At 60.7% G+C, this 17,135-nt stretch overlaps 1 protein-coding gene across 1 annotated transcript in view; it reads right to left on the bottom strand.

Annotated features, from left to right (window-relative positions):
- GNG7 (G protein subunit gamma 7) overlaps positions 1-17,135 on the bottom strand; it is a 119,455-nt gene that overhangs the window by 71,736 nt on the left and 30,584 nt on the right. The window contains exon 2 of the mRNA XM_044918628.1: positions 15,863-15,920. The gene's annotated coding sequence lies outside the window, so the exon portion shown is untranslated. The remainder of the gene's footprint in view (positions 1-15,862; positions 15,921-17,135) is intronic.

Genomic DNA, 17,135 nt, shown 5'->3' with positions numbered 1-17,135 from the left:
GGGTCGGGCCCCCCAACACAGTCCCCCCCCCCAGCTCACACAGGCGGTGCAGGACCTCTGGCCTGCACCAGAACGGAAGGCATTCCTGCGCACGGCAAGTGAACCCATGTCCCCGTGACCCCCACCCACCACAGAGCGGAGGGCCCCCGCCAACATCCTGGCGTCATCCCGTGCCATCTGAGACCAGAATCATAGACTCTCGGGGCTGGTGGGAGGCTAGACACAGCACTGGGCTGGAGCACTCTCAGGGGGTGTCCTGGGTGCTGTGGGGGCCCCATCCCCCGATGCCAGGAGTCCCCAGTTGTGATGGCCGCAGACGTCCCTATGTCGCCCCGTGTCCTGGAGGCGGAGCCGCCCCCGCTAGACTCCCTGCCTCACTCCCATGGCAGACGCGACTTTGGAAGCAGCCAGTCAGATCCGCCTTCAGGGCCCTGGGTCAGCCCTGGGTCGGCCCCCGACGTGTTTGAGGAGCACGGTGACGGGCCGGTGGGGGTCCCGTTCCTGGGCTGGAGTGTGCAGAGCTCTCAACACAGACACTATTTCTGGTTGCCCAACCCCTAGAAAGCACAGTTCCCAGCCCTTCCGCTTCCCGGCCAAGAACCAGCAGAGGGTCCCGGGTCCTGGCATTGCTGGTGGCCCCGCGTGTCCCCAGGCCTGTGCCCAGCAGGTGCTGGGAGGGCGACCCAGCTGTACCCTCAGGGCGGGGCACCTTGCCTCCCCTTGTCAAAGAGCCTGGACGAGGGGTGGCTCTCACCTGGGCTGACTGTCCCCAGGGGACGTCTGTGGTTGTCACACGAGGGGTGCTCCTGGCAGCGAGGGGGTGGGGCTGGGGACACCGCTCAGCCCCCACAGTGTCCAGGATGGCCCTGAACGTCCACAGTGCTGAGAGGGAGACGCCCTGCATTAAGTGTCTGGGAAAAATTGAGTCTGCTCCCTGCTTACTCTAGACACCAGAGCAAACCCCCAAAGGTCAGAGGGTACAAACCAGGGTGAGCCCGGCGTCATGTACTCCATCTGCACATCAGGAACATCCTGGCTGGGCAGGGGAGAGAAGGTGCAAGCCTATGGTGGCCAGAGAGGCTCCTGGGGGGCAGGGCCTGCCCAGGGGACAGGGCTTGGCTGACACTGACCCTGGGTCTCTGTCACAGGCGGTGGGGTGAAGCCTAGTTGCAGAGCTCCAGCCTGTGACAGGACTTTATTCCCAACCTCCTTCTGGTCAGCCCAGGGCAGCACACACACAGAAGCCCGAGAGGTAAAGGTGGACAGGCGCCAAAACCAGCAACACGGCCTTGCCCCGGGAGAGGACCCGAGGCGGAGCTCACAGATGGCCCGGGGTGGGGGGCCCACCACTCTCCCGACCACCGCCGCAGGGCTGACCCGGCTGGCCAGGGCCCTGTGCCCAGAGGGCCCACCTTGTTTAATAGTCTGCGCTCACCGTCTCCAGTCTCCCCATGGTTCTAGAACAAGGGGACCACAGGGTCTGTAACAGGTCGCATGGCTGATAGATGAGGGAGTTTCTGGGGTGCTCCCGGGACACTGAGAATGCTGGTTGGGGCAGATGGGCACCCAAATTTCCCGGCAGAGAGCGACTTGGAGTCCCACCTGAGCCCAAGCCCAGCTCTACACCTGTGTCCAGGGTGAGCAGGGACTAGACTCAAGTTTTTTTCTAAATAATTAACACAGGGTCTCCCCCAGCACCGCTGACATCAGAGTGGGTTGTTCTCTGCGGGGGCATCCAGGCACTGTGGGGGTAGAGCACGTCCGCGGCCCCAGCCCCTTGATGCCAGGAGCCCCCCACTTGTGACAACCACAGACGTCCCCAGACCCTGCCCAGTGTCCCCTGGGCACACCTGCCTTTCGCTGAGAACCGCTGGTCTGGACCGGGAACTGGGCTCCTCCAGGGAGGCTGAGCTGACCCACCGTGCAGTGCCCTGACCCTGCCTCGGGGGCTGAGAACCTCGCCCCCGTCAGCCTGTCAAAAGCCTGGGACCAGCACCTGGCCATGAGCCTCATGACTGTCCCTGCCCTGCAAGATCCGGCTCATCTCCCTTCTGCCTCCAACGCTCCTCCCCGTCCCTCGGGGGTCCGCATGGACGTCCCCTCCTCAGAGACCTCCCTGGATCCCCAGCCCCCCGGCCCAGGTCCGGCAACGATGACTGACTGGCTCGGGTACATGACTGGATCGGGTCAGGACTGGCTGACTTGCGTGGCCTCTGGTTCCCTCTTCCGCCCCCCGGCTCCTCCTGGGGGGACGCCCGGTCCAGGGCGGACACCCCCCACCCTCCCCTGACCGCGGCCACAGCCCTCAACCCCACTTCCCTTCATTCTGTCCCATGTTTGGTTGTTTTTGTCCCATGTTTTTAAACAAAGTTTTCATCTGGAATAATTTGGGATTTACAGAATAGTTGCAAAGACAGTAGAGAGAGTTCGGTCCACCCTCTACCCAGTGCCCCTCACGGGAGCGTCTTCCCTCTCAGGGCACGTCTGTTGCAGCTGGAAAGGCAACACAGCCTGACGCAGATGCCCCTGGATTTCCCCCGGATACCCTTTCCCGCCCCAGGACCCCACACCGGGCGTGGCCGTCCTGCTCCGTGGTCTCCTCCCCGGTCTGGCCCAGGCTCTGGGGTTCCCCTTGCCACTTTCACACCAAATCTGCTTGTTTTTGAAAACATGGTTACTTTTTGTTTGAAAAAGAAGTCACTTAGCATTTATTACTCTTATTTCTAAGTGAATTAATAAATATTTAAATCGCAGTTTTAATTTCAAGTCTAGTGACTTCTAATAAATAAAACCTGCATAAAACAAAAGCTCTTTGGAATCCTCAGGACCAGAGAGTTTGAGAACCTCTGTCCTGAAGCCAGGACGGAGAACCACGCGCTGCCCCGGGGACGGACCCCGAGCCCACGACCCTCAGGGAGGAACCAGACACAGAAGCCACACGGGGTGTGAGTCCACGTGGGTGACACGTCCAGAACAGGCTCATCCGCGGACGGGAAGGGGGCTCGGGGGGCCGGGGGCTGGGGGGGGGGAGGACTGGGGATGGGGGCAGGATTTCCCTTTGGAGTGATGGAATGCTCTGGAATTAGATAATGAAATGATTGCACAACCATGTAAATGTATTAAAACTCACTGAATCGTATACTTTAAAAGGGTGAACCGTATGGCGAGTGGATTATATCTCAACAAAGCTGTTATAAAAACATTTTTTTTAAAAAACCGGAAGAATTAAGAAAACAGAGCTAACAGGACTGTACCGTGGCTCCCGGACGCCGCCCCGTTTCATCGGCACAGGCCTGGTCTCGCCCTCGCTGTCCCGCCCTGCGATCCGGCCACAGACACAGTTATGGGCCTCCCACCCCCCCGGCCTCTGACCCCGACCCCCCAGAGCAGGGCCCACCCCAAAGGGCCGTTCAGCCGCAAGATCAACATGATACACAGAAGGGGAAAAGTCCAAATCATTTTCCATCCAAGCAAATTAGAGAGATCTCAGGCGAGAATGCAACACTTTCAAGCCATTAAAAGCAAAAGAAAAGGGGTGCCTGGCTGGTTCGGTCGGGGGAGCATGCAAATCTTGATCTCGGGGTTGTGAGTTTGAGCCCCATGTTGGGTGTAGAGGTTGCTTAAAAATAAAAATTAAAGAAAATAAATAAATGAAAGCAAAAGCAAAGATTTCGGGGGGACGTCCCAGGTGTCGGAGGGCTCCCAGGCCCTTGGTGCCAGCCACATCAGGGGCCCTTGGGGCTTCCTCATGCCATCGGCAACCCTGGCTGGGAAGCTGGCGCCGGGCACAGAACCCACCTGCAGGGTGGAGGTCGTGGGCCGCGCTCAGGCTGTTCTGTGACCCTGGGCAACCTCTCTCAGCCGTCTCCACCTTTGTTTATAAAAGGGGTGAAGGATGGGGGTGAGGGCTCCCCTCCTGGCAGGGCGCCCCGAAGGTCAGACCACAGCTCGGCTAAGTGACTGGCACACAGAGGCCCATCTGTGCCGCTCTGATGAGCCCCGGGGCCTCCTCCTGGGGAGACCTGTCCCCCCTTCCCTCCTGCACAGCCTCCCTGATGGAGGACTGAGTTCACCCCCCACCTCGCATGGTGGATTGGATAGCGTGTCCCCTCATTCGTGTCCCCGGGAGCCTCGGAAGGTGACTGACAGGAACTGAATCGTGTCCCCCAGGTTCCTATGTTGAAGCCCGAACCCCCAGTGGGACTGTACTTGGAGACAAGGCCTTTAATGAGGTGATTAGTTTAAATGAGGTCACAAGGGTGGCCCTAGTCCAGTATGACCGTGTCCTTGCAGGAAGAGCAGGGTGGGACCCAGACGCGCACAGACCTCCCGCCTCCAGGACCCTGAGAACACGGTCGTTGTTGATGCCGCCCCGTCTGAGGTGCTTTGTTTAAGCAGCTGGAGCAGGCTCTGCAGTGACCTTATTGGAAGAGAGGGAGGGTCTCTGCGGGTGTAACCGGTTATGTTAAAATGAGACCGTGCAGGATTAGGGTGGGCCCCGACCCAGGCACTGGCGTCCTTATCAGACGAGGAGAGACACAGGGAGAGGCCGAAGCTGCAGGGACGCAGTCACAAGCCCCAGGGTGCTGGGCCCCCCGGAGCTGGAGGGGGCAGGAAGGACCCTCCCCTGGAGACTGCGGAGGGAGCGTGGCCCTGTCTCTCCTCGACCTCAGACTTTTGACCCCAGAATGTGGGAGAAAGAAATCCTGTGGTTCTCAGCCCCCTGGTTTATCGTCTTGTTACAGTGACCCCAGGACACTGGCATGTGCCTCTCTGGTCTCCCCTCCCCGCACCCTGACTGCTCACAGAGGAGCCAGCTCAATCCACCCTGCGTGCGGAAACCGCTCTGAGGACCTGAAGGGGCCCTCCGCCCTCGGGTGACTGCCGCGTGGTGCCTTTTGCAGACTGCTTTTCTTTCCTTTCTTTTCTTTTTAAAAAATATTTTGATGGGCTGTATTAGTGCATTCTGGCTGCTATCACAGAACAGCACACACAGGGCGCCCTAAACTACAGTCATTACTTCTCATGGTTCAGGAGGCGGGAAGTCTGAGATCATGGGGCCGCAGGTCGGTCCCTGGTGGGGAGGCACTTCCTTGCAGACGGCCCCCTCCTCACTGGGTCCGGGACAGAGCGCCCTGGCCTCTCGTCTTCGCCTCACCAGGGCGCTGATCCCACCATGGGGGCCCCACCCTCATGACCTCGCCTAACACCGATCACCTCCCAAACCAGCCGGCTGGTAAGGGCTTCCACGTAGGAATTTGGGGGACACAGACATCCGGCCCCTAACATGGAGGCACGTTATCATTATTAAACAGCTGCTATGTCAAGGCCGGGCCTGGGCGCTGATGGGCGGGCCCTCGGTGGCTCCAAACGCCGAGGTGAGCGTCCCTGGAGCCTCGCCACACAGGCCTGGCCACCTGACAGGCCCTCCTCCCCTCCCTTTGAGCCACGCCTTCTAGTGGCTCCATGTTTGTGCTTCTGAGGGGTGCACGACTGCACCCTGCAAGAATTAAGGGTCAGAAATGGTGCCTGGAGGCGGAGCATGTCCAGGGAAAGACCCAGAAACCGGTAACGGCTGCTTCCAGGCAGGGAGGCCCAGGGCACAGGGGGAGGGAGAGCTCATTCTCGTCCTGCACCATTTGCACCTTGAGAACTTGCATCCCACGGCATCTGTATTTATGTCAAAAGTCTATTTTTCTTCCTAGGGGTGTGTGGGTCCAAGCGAGGGTGGGGGAGAGAGAAGCCCTATCTTGGATTCTGCAGCTCAGACTGGGCTCCCCTGTGTCCTGAGGGGCAGGCAGGTAACCTGCAGGCTGGGGTGAGGTGTTAAACCAGGACAAAAGTATTTTATCCCCAAAAGAAGTGAAAGCAGGGACTCCCAACAGGCACCCGGAGTCACAGCAGCCCGAGTCACAGCCACCAAAAAAAAGGTGGAAACAGTTCAGGCACCCACTGACGGATGAATGAACATAATATGGTTTGTCCCCACGTGGGAACACGCTCCAGCCTCAGGAAGGAAGGATCCCCGACACCTGCCACGACGTGCAGGGACCCCGAGGACACTGTGCTCAGTGAGAGGAGCCAGACCCAGAAGGACACATCCCGCAGGACCCAACTCCCAGGAGGTCCCCAGAGGAGTCCCGTCCACACAGAGAGGAGAGGGTGGGAGCCGGGGCTGGGGCAGGGGGTGGGGAGTCCGTGCTTCATGGGGACAGAGTCTCCATGTGGGGAGATGGAACGTTCTGGAGACGGAGGGTGGGGGTGGTCGCAGGACGGTGTGAGTGTGCTTCATGCCACTGAGCTGTGCACTTAGACGGTTACGACGGTGAATTTTACGTGTATTTTACCACCAAAGAAAGAAAGGAAGAAGGTGCTCCACACGCTCACGTGTGGTGCACACACACGGTGGCCCTGGCAGCCTCGTGGTGCAGGTGACTGTCCCCAGCCGCCATCTCCGCTGGGCTCCCTCCAGGGCACGGCGAAGCAAGCTGGTCGTCTGGGAAGGGTGCAGAGACCAGCTCTGCCAACCTTCCCTGTGGGTGCCAGGAAGGGGAGTGCAGGCGGCGGGCCAGGAAACCCGGCCCCCCCGGCGCACCCCGCCGCGTCCCGGCGCGTCCCAGGTGTTCACTGGGCGTGGAGAGGTCCGCTCCAGGGGCTGGGCCGTTCCTGCCCCGAGAACAGGAAAACAAGGTCAGCTCAGGACACGGACTACCGCCCAGCTGCGGTCCTTCCTGGTGGATGCAGGCCGGGCCCGGAGAGGTGGGCTCTCGGCCAGGGGGCACGCTCTGTCCGCGCGGTTCTGCCCCTTCTTTCTCATCCTCTGTCGGAGGGAAAAGTACCGGGATAGGAGCAGGGGTCCAGGCCTCGCCACCCACCTGCTGAAGGGCCTGGGGCCTCTCCCTCAGTCCCGGTGTCTCCTCGGATACCAGAGAAGCCAGGTGAACTCGGCAGTCTTTGAAAAGGAGGGAGGCGGAGTCCAAAGAGGAAGGTCCCTGGAGAGGGTGACCTCCACTGACCACAGGCTAAGGGACATGCTGCCTGTTCATCCAGAGCCCTGGTCTGGGGAGCTGCTTACCTCATCGACTCCCTGCAACAACCCTGGGCATCAGGGTGGTTGTTACCCCAGTTGCACCAAAGGGAAACTGAGGGTGGGGGCAGGTGCCTGCCTGACGGAGGGTCTCAGAGCTGCGAGGCGCTGAGCTTCCTGGGCCTTGCTCCAGCACCCACACCCACCCCACACCCCGAGCTGGCCTGAGGCCCACAGGGACCTCTGCCCACCCACCGCTGGAGGGGACTGGGCACCCTCACCTTCTCTGGTTTCCTAATCTGGAAAACAAGGTCAGTTTGTCGTTGCCACGGGTGGGCCTGGAGCCCTCGGGATAAAGCACAGCTTCTGCCCTTGGCTTCCTTGCTTCCTCTCCCTCAGCTTGCACCCTCGGTCCTGGCGCCAGCATCCACTGCTGTGCACCTGGAAGGTCCCCCTGCCCCCAGTCAGCTCCAGGGCATCATCAACCTCAACTCAGACATCACTTCCTCTAGGAAGGCTTCCCTGAACACCTGCTCTCACTCTCCAGCAGGACTGTCACCATCCGTTTGCTCAGCTGGGGTCTCACCCAGGGCAGTCCTGTCCCAGGGGACCCTGGGTGACACAGGGATGTCTGTGGGTGTCATGACTGGGCGGGGGGGGAGCTCCTGGCATCAAGTGGGCAGGGCCAGGATCCTGCTCGACCCCCGCCCCCAGTGCCCAAGTTGCAGCCCAGTGTCTGCGGTGCCCGGGGAGCCAGCTGGCTCTACCCCACAGCCCCGGGACACAGAAGGCCTGGTTAATGGTTTGCCAGGGAGACCAGCAGGTGTGACCCCAGCCTGCATCCCGGGCGCTGCCCGCGTACTCCATGTGCCTATCCCCACGCCCACCGTTGGCAGCCCGGTGCCAGAAACACCCACCGCCCACCGGGAGTGCTGGCCGGACCCTGCTTTCTGTCCCTCCGGCTGCTCCTGGCTTCGCGAGCCCCACGTGGGTGCCCGGCTCCCCTAGGAGCAGAGGTCGGGATGAGAGGGAACATGAGTCAGGGAGCCAGGGAACAGCACGTTACATTCCAGGAGGCTAATGAGCTCAGAGCTCAGCTCGGAGATGACTCCGCCAAGGAAGCTGCATGTGATCCTTACTCCTCCTGGGCTCTCCCTGGTCCCTGATGTGTCGTTGGGCCGGTCACAGACTCCCCTCTCGGGGCAGGAGGTCAGCTGAGGACCAGGCCACAGCCTTCTCTCCTTCTTTCACTCATGCCCTAAGCACCCGCGAGTGGTCAGACAAAATCCCTGACCTCGAGGAGCTTCCGGTCCGGCCCCCGGGATGGACGCCGCTGATCTGAACATCGCAAAACACTGCCCGCGTGGCCCCGGGCAAGTCACTGAGGCCCTGAGCCGCCGTTTTCTCATCTGTGACATGGACACAACGGGGTCCTCCACTCAGGTCTCGCCGGCCTGACCTCAAGGGGCTGGGGGGCTGGGCTCCCATCTGCAGCCGTGGGACTGAGGCCCCCCCACTTCCGGGCTGGCTCCTGGACGGGGGCGCTGCTCTGAGCATTCACCACGCGGCTGCCCGCTTTCAAGGCCGCAGAATGTCTGCTGAGCTCTTGCTCTCTCCATCTCTGTCTCTTTATTTTGGTGAAAAACACACAACCACCTCACCCGTTTTATGCATACGGTTCATTAGCGTTAAAATATCCGTGTTGATGTGCAAGGGACGCGAACAACTTTTTCACCTTACGGACCCGAACCCCTGGTCAGCACTAGCTCCCCGTCCGCGTTCTTCAGCCCCCGCACCCACGAACCTGAGTACTCAGGACGTGCTTCTGGTCTCTTGCAAGAGCTGGTCTGATTAGGTCAGGCCCACCCGGTACCGTCTCTTCTGATGAACCCAGAGTCGGCTGATTAGGGGTCTTCCTGGATCTGCAGAATCCCTTTTGCCATTTCACATTGGCCTAACCTCAGGAGTGGCATCCATCCATTCACAGGTTCCCCGCACCCGAAGAGCAGGGACTAGATGGGGCGTGACACCCGAGGGAGCCCGCCTGGGGCGCCGTCTTGGAAGACAGGGCTGCACGGCTACTGTCTGCCCCCACCATGCGCCAGACTCTGCGCCTGGATTTGAACCTGAGCCTTCTGGTGCTGGCGCTCCTGCCATGCGGGCTTCTCCCCTTCCCCTGGAAGGGCCAGCTGCATGAAGAGGGGGCAGGCGAAGCCCCCCAGAGCTGTGGGGGGGAGGGGGCATGGCCCGGAGCACGGGGCGTGGCCCACAGTGCCATCGAGGCAGACACCTCTGTGTCTGTTTCCCGCTTCCTGAACCCGCGGGCGCCGCACACACACGTGACAGGAGCTCTGTCCACCTGACGGGCGTGTGACGGACCTGCACACTCCTCAACGGGGCGAGGCCGAGTCTGCGTGTGTGGCAAAGGGCAGGGAACCGCGCGCACCGGTCCCCACGCCGACCGTCTGGTTTTGCACTATAGTGACGAGAGATGCCACCACCGGGGGCAGCTCGGCGGAGGGGCACGGGGCCGTGCCGTGGGAGAGCTTGCGACTTCCTAGGAATCTGTGATTATTTCAAAATACAGGTGCTTTAAGAATGAGGTGAAGCCATGCGTACGTTTAGGTGTACCTGGGACAAGATACGCCGTGCGTTCTCCAAACACCTCCTCTCTCCCCCAGTCCTGACCCCCAGAGTCCTGGCAATACTCCCGACAAGGAGGGGCTGGAAGTCGGACGAGTAGGAGGAAGGCACCTCCTGCGCAGCCCGGCTGAGGCTCAGGCCTGGCTGTGTCTCGAGTGACTCTGCTCCCTTCTTCCCCTTTGGAGCTGCCGGGATTCTAAGAGCCCCCAGATCCCTGCTCCCTGCTGAGCGCACTGTGTGGACTCAACCTGAGTGTGGACGGCGCTGGGAGCGTGATAAATGCCATCCCCTGCTTAGACGATCTGTAAGGAAGAGGGGGTTTGAACGATGGAATTAAGCCTCCAAATCGGTCGGCTCTGAGTTAGTTAAGAAGGGAATGCACCTGGGTGGGCCTGGCCTCAGCAGGTGAGCCCTTCACAGGGTCGGGGACCTCCCTGAAGTGAGAGGCTGGGAGTGTGAGGAGGCCAGTGGAGGAGACCATGTGGCTTGGACAGGCCCCGAGAGTGGCCTCTGAGAGCTCAGGGTGGTCCCTTGCTGGCCGCTAGCAAGACAAGCTGAATCCTGCCGACAGCCGAAGCGAACGTGGGGGCGGCTTCTTTCTCCGCCGCGCCTCGATGGGCACTCAGCTCTGGCCAAACCTGGTGAGGCCCTGAGAACAGCAGCAACCACGCCGTCCACGCTGCTGACCTGCAGAACCGGGAGCCGACAGACACGGTGCGGCTGGGTGTGCGGTCACCCGCTATGCTAACACACTCTACAAGACGGCCCTGGGGTCTTCCGGCCCCTGTCAGGGTCGGTCAGATAGCGGGCTGCTCCTGCTGCTCAGACATTCCGAAGTCTGGGAGCGGTGAGCCAGGAAGCGTGCCTGAAGACTGAGATACGTCCTTACTAGAAACCACACTATGGCCCCTCCGAAGGCCTCACCTCCGGTTACCACCGCGCACGGGGGGCACCAAGGACGGTTAGAGACCACCGGTGATTCCGTCTGTGGCCATGAGAGGCCAGCCCCCAACCACCCACGGGCCTGCACTTGGCACCCCTGCTCAGGCCTCTGCCAGGCTGCAGTTGCTGTAGGAGCTCTTGGGCCCCCCGCGTCCCTCTCCCAGCAGGCCCTCCCCAGGCTGTGCCTGAGCCCTCCGTCCTGTGTACCCCCTCTGTCCCATGGACCCCCTGTCCTGTGTCCTGCGCGGGGGGCTTCTGCAGGCAGCTGTGAGCAGTTCAGCCCGGCGGGGCCCCGGCACACAGACGTGGGAGGAAAGGAAATGAGGAGCCACCGACCTACGGGCTCCAAGGGAATCAGGCTGAGAACGGGCCCCGGGAAGATGCAGGGACCCCGCTGCCCTCCACAGGGCTCCCGTCTCCCCCGCCCCTCCTTCCCGTCATACGTGACTGTCACCCTGAGTGTGTTTTGAGTCAAGAGGCTGCAGCTGGATGACGAGGGGCGCGTGTGCGCCATGCCCTGCCCGGAGGGAGGCTGACTGTGCGAGTGGTTGCCCGGCAACGTCCCTGTGCCCACGGAGGCGTGGTCTCCACCCGTGTGGCCACCCGGCTGCTTCAGTTCTCGCAGCCCCAGCTCCCGCAATGCCGGGGCCCTGACTGTGTCGACTCGGTAAAACCAGGCAGTGGCGGCACCAGCCAGCCAGTGAGATGGAACCTTCTGGCACACTTCGGCCCACAGGGTCTGGAGTCGGCGTGGGTGGAAACCAGGCAGTGGCGCACGTGGACAAGAAGGTGTGATCTTGACTCCCCCTCGGAGGCGAGGGTCCCGTGCAGCGGGGATTTCTCCCCTCACCACGGTGGACATCGGGGCAGGTCACTCTCTGGGGGCATTCTGGGCGCTGTGGGGGGCTGAGCAGCATCCCTGGCCCCACCCACCCGGTCTGTTGGCCACAGACCTCCCACCACGTGGCCCCGTGGCCCCTGGGGCACAACAGCCCAGGGCGAGCGCCTGCAGGGGAGGGTCACGCTCCTGTGTGAGCCGCCCCTGCTGCCTTGGGAAGCACCACGTGTCCCGGTCTGCCGGATCAGAGCCTGCGGGCTGCAGGGAGAAGGTCTGGGCACCGTGGGCTGCGGCAGGGCCCCCGAGTCATGTATGTTCTGTATGTGTTTTCTGTTGGGAAGGCGGCGGCAGCCCCATGAGCTTTTGCGAGCAGAACGTTTTAAGGTTTTGACTGTCGATCTTGGCAGTTCTTGCAGGAGAACAGCTTGTCCACAGAAAGAACTGATAATAACGTGCATCTCCACACGCCTGGGACAGACGTGAAGCGGGTAACCGAGCAGGGGGAGAGCAGTGCGCTCTGACGAGCAGGCTGGGGCTGGGGTTTGCTCCACCCGAGGGCCACTCTGGAGACAAAAGGCTCCAGCCGTGCTTTCAGCAGGAATGTTTTCAGAAGCTCCCAGGAGAAGGAGCAGCAATCAGAACAACACACTGCTGTTTGAAGGTCACGGAATTCTTTTGTACTCTCTGCCGTGAGCAAGAAGGCTGGAAAATGCGTGTCCTTGTCCAGAGTGTTCTCCCCCTCCCCCGGAACCGTGGACATGGGGGGCGGGCCACAATGTGGGGGTGCCCCGAGCACGGTGGGGGCTGAGCAGCATCCCTGGCCCCACCCACTCGGTGCCACACCCCCAGTATGACGACCACAGATGTCCCCGGACATGGCCCAGTGCCCCCTGGGGGCAAGATCGCCCTCAATTAAGAATCACAGATTTAACCTAATATATGCAAAATATCATTTCCCCGGTGGCCCCATTGCGGGTGCTCGGAGCTGCCGGCAGTTCATGCCTACCATGCTGGAAATCGCGGCTCTGGACACGGGATTCAGCTCCAAGACAAGGTCTCATCCAAAGGAAAGCTAGCACCACGAGGGCCCGGAACACCGAGCCCAGGTGACTGCCGAGGTGAAAGTCTAGCGCCCTCAGGGGACGGGGGGTCAGAGCTGTCCCCGGCAGCTGCCAGGCTGACCGAACACTGGCTTGCCGCTCCAGGAGGCGAGCATCAGCTCCCAGCCCCCAGAGCTTCCCAGGCAGCGGGAAGACCCACCCAGTGGCCAGGGTCCCCATTTACAGACACAGTGTGAGACACCGGGACCCTGCCCCCAGGGGACCTGGGTCATGGCTGGGGACATCCGTGGTTGTTCCCAGCGTGGAAGGAGGAGCTCCTGGCGTCCAGCGGGTAGGGCCAGGGAGACTGCCCCGCGTCCCCACAGCGCCTGGGACGCGCCCCCAAGGTCGCGAGGCCAGCACTTCCCTCCCCCGCCCCGGGATGCTGGTCCCAGGCAGGGGAGGCTCGGGATCTGCGAGGCGGGGGGCGAGGCGCCTGGGACAGGGTGACCAGGGACTCTCGGTGCTGGGACGTCCTGCAGCATGGGACAGGGCGGTCACGGAGCTCCAAGGGGGCAAGCAGAGGGCCGGAAACACCCGCCCGCCGCCTCACCTCCACCCACAGCCGGCTCAAGGCCCAGGCCGCGGGCCTTCTCTGCCCCCTCGTGGCCGCCAGGGGCACTGCCGCACTCTGGCCCGGACCCCCAGCCCCACACCCCGGGAGCAAACAGCCCAAACTCCCGCTTATCACTTAGCTCTGGCATCTGCTGGAGGACAGGTGGTGGGGGCCTTCGCTCAGCGACGCCCAGCTGCTCAGAGATGGTAGACCCTGGGCGGGCTCTCGCACGGCCGGACGCCCACAGACACCTCACACGGCGCCTGACAAACAGGATGTGCCCCGCGAGTGACTGTGTAGTTAGAACCAGGAAGAGCCTGGCATATGCCCCCTGCGAGGAGCTCCCACAGGCAAGCCCCTGCCAGGTCTGCCCACGGCGTGCCGGCTCACGGAGTCATCCCGCGCCACGCTGCCCGGCGTCCCCCACCCCGGCCCGCACGGCGGGGGTCAGACCCGTCAGAGAATCTGCGTCGAAGATTTAAGCTTAAAAGATGCACTCCGAGGGCACCTGGGTGGCTCAGTCGGTTGAGCGACTGCCTTCGGCTCAGGTCATGATCCTGGAGTCCCGGGATCGAGTCCCGCATCGGGCTCCCTGCTCGGCAGGGAGTCTGCTTCTCCCTCTGACCCTCCCCCCTCTCATGTGCTCTCTCTCTCTCTCTCTCTCAAATAAATAAATAAATAAATCTTTAAAAAAAACAAAACGAACAAAAAAAACACTCATCTATAGACACCTGGGTGGCTCAGTTGGTTAAGCGACTGCCTTCGGCTCGGGTCATGATCCTGGAGTCCCGGGATCGAGTCCCGCATCGGGCTCCCTGCTCGGCGGGGCGTCCTCTTCTCCCTCTGACCCTCCTCCCCCTCATGCTCTCTCTCTCTCTATCTCATTCTCTCTCTCAAATAAATAAATAAAATCTTTTAAAAAAAAAAAGATGCACTCCGAATAAAACGCAGGTGAATTGCTTTCTAGCGTCTTGAAATTTGGGGGGATGCCAAAGGAAACGCAAAGGCCAGCGCCAGTATACCCAATCGGTAGGAGAAAGCCCGCGGTGAGGACAGTGGTACGACCCGCTCAGAGCAGTACTCACAGCGGGGGTGACGGGCACCCGCCAGCGTCCACGCAGAGAAAGACGGAGGGCTCCAACACCGCGTATGAGGAGCTCAAGAACGTCGCCAATGGGGGGGACAGACCCCCAGCAGGAGGTCAGTGAGGGCACTCACAGAAGGCACAGCTCGGGGAAACGCAGAAAGCCCCAGCAGCCCTGAAACTGGCCGGGCAGATGGCCCTGCGGACGGCGAGCGGCTGTGGGTAGAGGAAGCCAGCACACGCTGATTCTCTCTGTCTCTCTCACACGCGCGGCAAACCTACGTGTGGGAGTTCGGCCCCGACGACAACCGGCCAAGGACGCACAACGTTTGCACGAACACATTCATCACAGAATGTAAAAAAGAGAGAGAAAAGAAGAACAGGAAAACAAACACCCCCACAGACCAATTAAATCAACCGTAAAATTATTTTAAAAGGAGTGACTAACAATTTGCCCATGATGGGGAATGCTAAGCGGGAGTCAGGAAAGATGAGGGAGACGCAGGTTTACTGACGAGGAAAGTGGCCCATCAAGCAGAAGGAGCACGTTAAAGAGTAAATCCTATTTATCCAGAATCACGCGTGTGGATGGAACTCACGGAGGGACGGGGGGAGAACGCTCACCAAGACGTCAGCACGCCGTCACCAGGTGGGGGCTTCAGTGGCCTTGCTTCTCCTTTGTCTGCACTGTCCTTTCTACGGGACGTCAGTCCACCTCCACCCGGCCGGCTGCTGGCGGTCTCCAAACGCCCCCCTGGCTGGCAACTCTGTGACATGGACGCCACACGGGAGATCACCTGCGTGGGACCCGCTGGGCACCCACACGTCACACCCGGCCCAGGGCTCCCATCGAGGCTCCTGGCCTCTGTCCTCAGAGACGGCCTCTCTCCTGAGCCGAGCCCAACCGTGTCTCCTGTAGCCTTACTGAGGCGCACGTTACGGGCCCTAAAACCCGCCCGTCGGAAGCACACAAGGCGAGGAGTCTCTGGTGAGGGCACCAGCTCGCCCGACCACCCCCCACAGCGAGTCCCCATTCCCACCCCAGCCGCTGGCGGCCACCAAGCACCTTCCCGTCCCTGCACATGGGCCTTTTCTAGAAACTTCATGGAGACAGACCCACGGGATGTGCGTCTTCAGGATCTGCCTCCTCTTCTAACATTTTTTCCTTTAAACACGTGCACACAGAGCTTGGGAATATCCAACGTTATAAAGACGTCCAACGTCCCTCAGATGTACCGACAAATGAAACACAATCCTAATCAAAGTTCCATCAGAATCTCTGCCGGAAACCGAAGTTGACCCTAAAGACCACAGAACAGAGAACACCGCGAGACAGCGGAGCCCTTCATGGGCGGGCGGAAGGGCTGACTGGGGGCCGCCGCAGGATGAAAGCCACTCAACACCCTTTGGGAATGAGACCGACAGACAGACGGACGGACAGAGTTCAGAGAGCAGGATCCGAGCTCAGAGTCCTCCCGAGGCCGCACAGTGCCTCAGTCGCCAGGACGGGCACCAGGTTTGAGAGATCCGCCACATTCTGCTCCGGGCAGTGGCTCGGGACGGGCTACCCTCCACACCAAGCCAAGCGCCTCCCTCTCTCCCCCGCCCAGAACGGACAACTGAACCCCGCGTTCGCTTCAACAGCAGGGGCAGGAAACGCCACGACACTGACCTGTGCACGAGGCCGAGCTGTCCTGAGCGCCGAGGTTCAGGAACCACACGTCCGCTCTCTGGAAGGAAAACGGAACACTTCAGTGGGGCACCATTTGGTCAGAAACACGTGTCCATTGGTGGGGCAGCGAAGAAGGCTTGTGCTCATGGTTGGACTGTCATAAAGACCATTCTGGGGGTCCTGCCTTTCGGCTGCCCTGCCAGCCTCAGGGACAGGCCTCCCGGTGCAGAGGTGGGACTGAAGAAGGCAATTTGCCAGAACGGTCTGTGAGAAGTTTGCAAGGTCATCCCTGCTAAATTTTCCAAAGGCTCCCAAACTCAATGGATTTGAAAGGGTCGGACAATCATGTGACCTTCCATGCTTTGTAAAGATGTTCGCCCACATCACTTGACCCTCACGGTCATTCTGTGAGGAAGAGGTGGAAACTGAGTCAAGTCCCTGCCCCAGGGCACCCACCAACTCACCGGGGTCGGCCTAAGGAGACGTGAGGACCAAATGCCAGGTGGGGTCCTGGATGGGGTCCCGGGGCAGGAAAAGGACATCAGGAGCAAACTGCTGAAATCTGAACAGAGTGGGGCTGGGTTCACGGAAGCGCATGCTCGTCACAAACACACTGTGGGTCCAGAAGGCGTGGCCATATGGGGGGGACGGGGTGATGGGCAGACAGGAACTCTCTTTGAAACTCTCCTGAAAATCTATAATTATTTTTAAATTAAAAGGTTATTTAAAAATAACTCAATTCTGGGGCACCTGGGCGGCTCCGTCGGTGAAGCGTCCGACTCTTGGTTTCAGATCAGGCCATGATCTTGGGGTCGTGGGACTGAGCCCCGTGTCAGGCTCCGCGCTCAGTGCGGAGTTGACTTGGAATTCTCCCTCCCTCTGCCCCTCCCTATGCTCTCTCTCTCAAATAAATAAATCTTTTTTAAAAAATAACTCAATTCAGGGCGCCTGGGTGGCTCAGATGGTTAAGCGTCTGCCTTCGGCTCAGGTCATGATCCCAGGGTCCTGGGATCGAGTCCCGCATCGGGCTCCCTGCTCCTTGGGAGCCTGCTTCTCCCTCTGCCTCTCTCTCTCTCTCTGTCTCTCATGAATAAATAAATAAAATCTTAAAAAAAAAATAACTCAATTCAAAGATTTAAGTGCTGGCTCCCTTTCTGGGCGTTCGGGCCACTTTGCCGTCAACCCGGGCCTGGGATGGAGAACTGAAATCCCCACCGTCACCTGCAGGTGGCGCCACGGGCTCAGAAACGCGACAGACATGCTGGCGGAGCTG

The sequence above is a fragment of the Neomonachus schauinslandi genome, chromosome 1 (assembly GCF_002201575.2).
Source record: "Neomonachus schauinslandi chromosome 1, ASM220157v2, whole genome shotgun sequence".
In the NCBI taxonomy this organism is placed as follows: Eukaryota; Metazoa; Chordata; class Mammalia; order Carnivora; family Phocidae; genus Neomonachus; species Neomonachus schauinslandi.
Note: the sequence above shows the minus strand (reverse complement) of the source record. Positions and strands in the feature narration are given on the sequence as shown.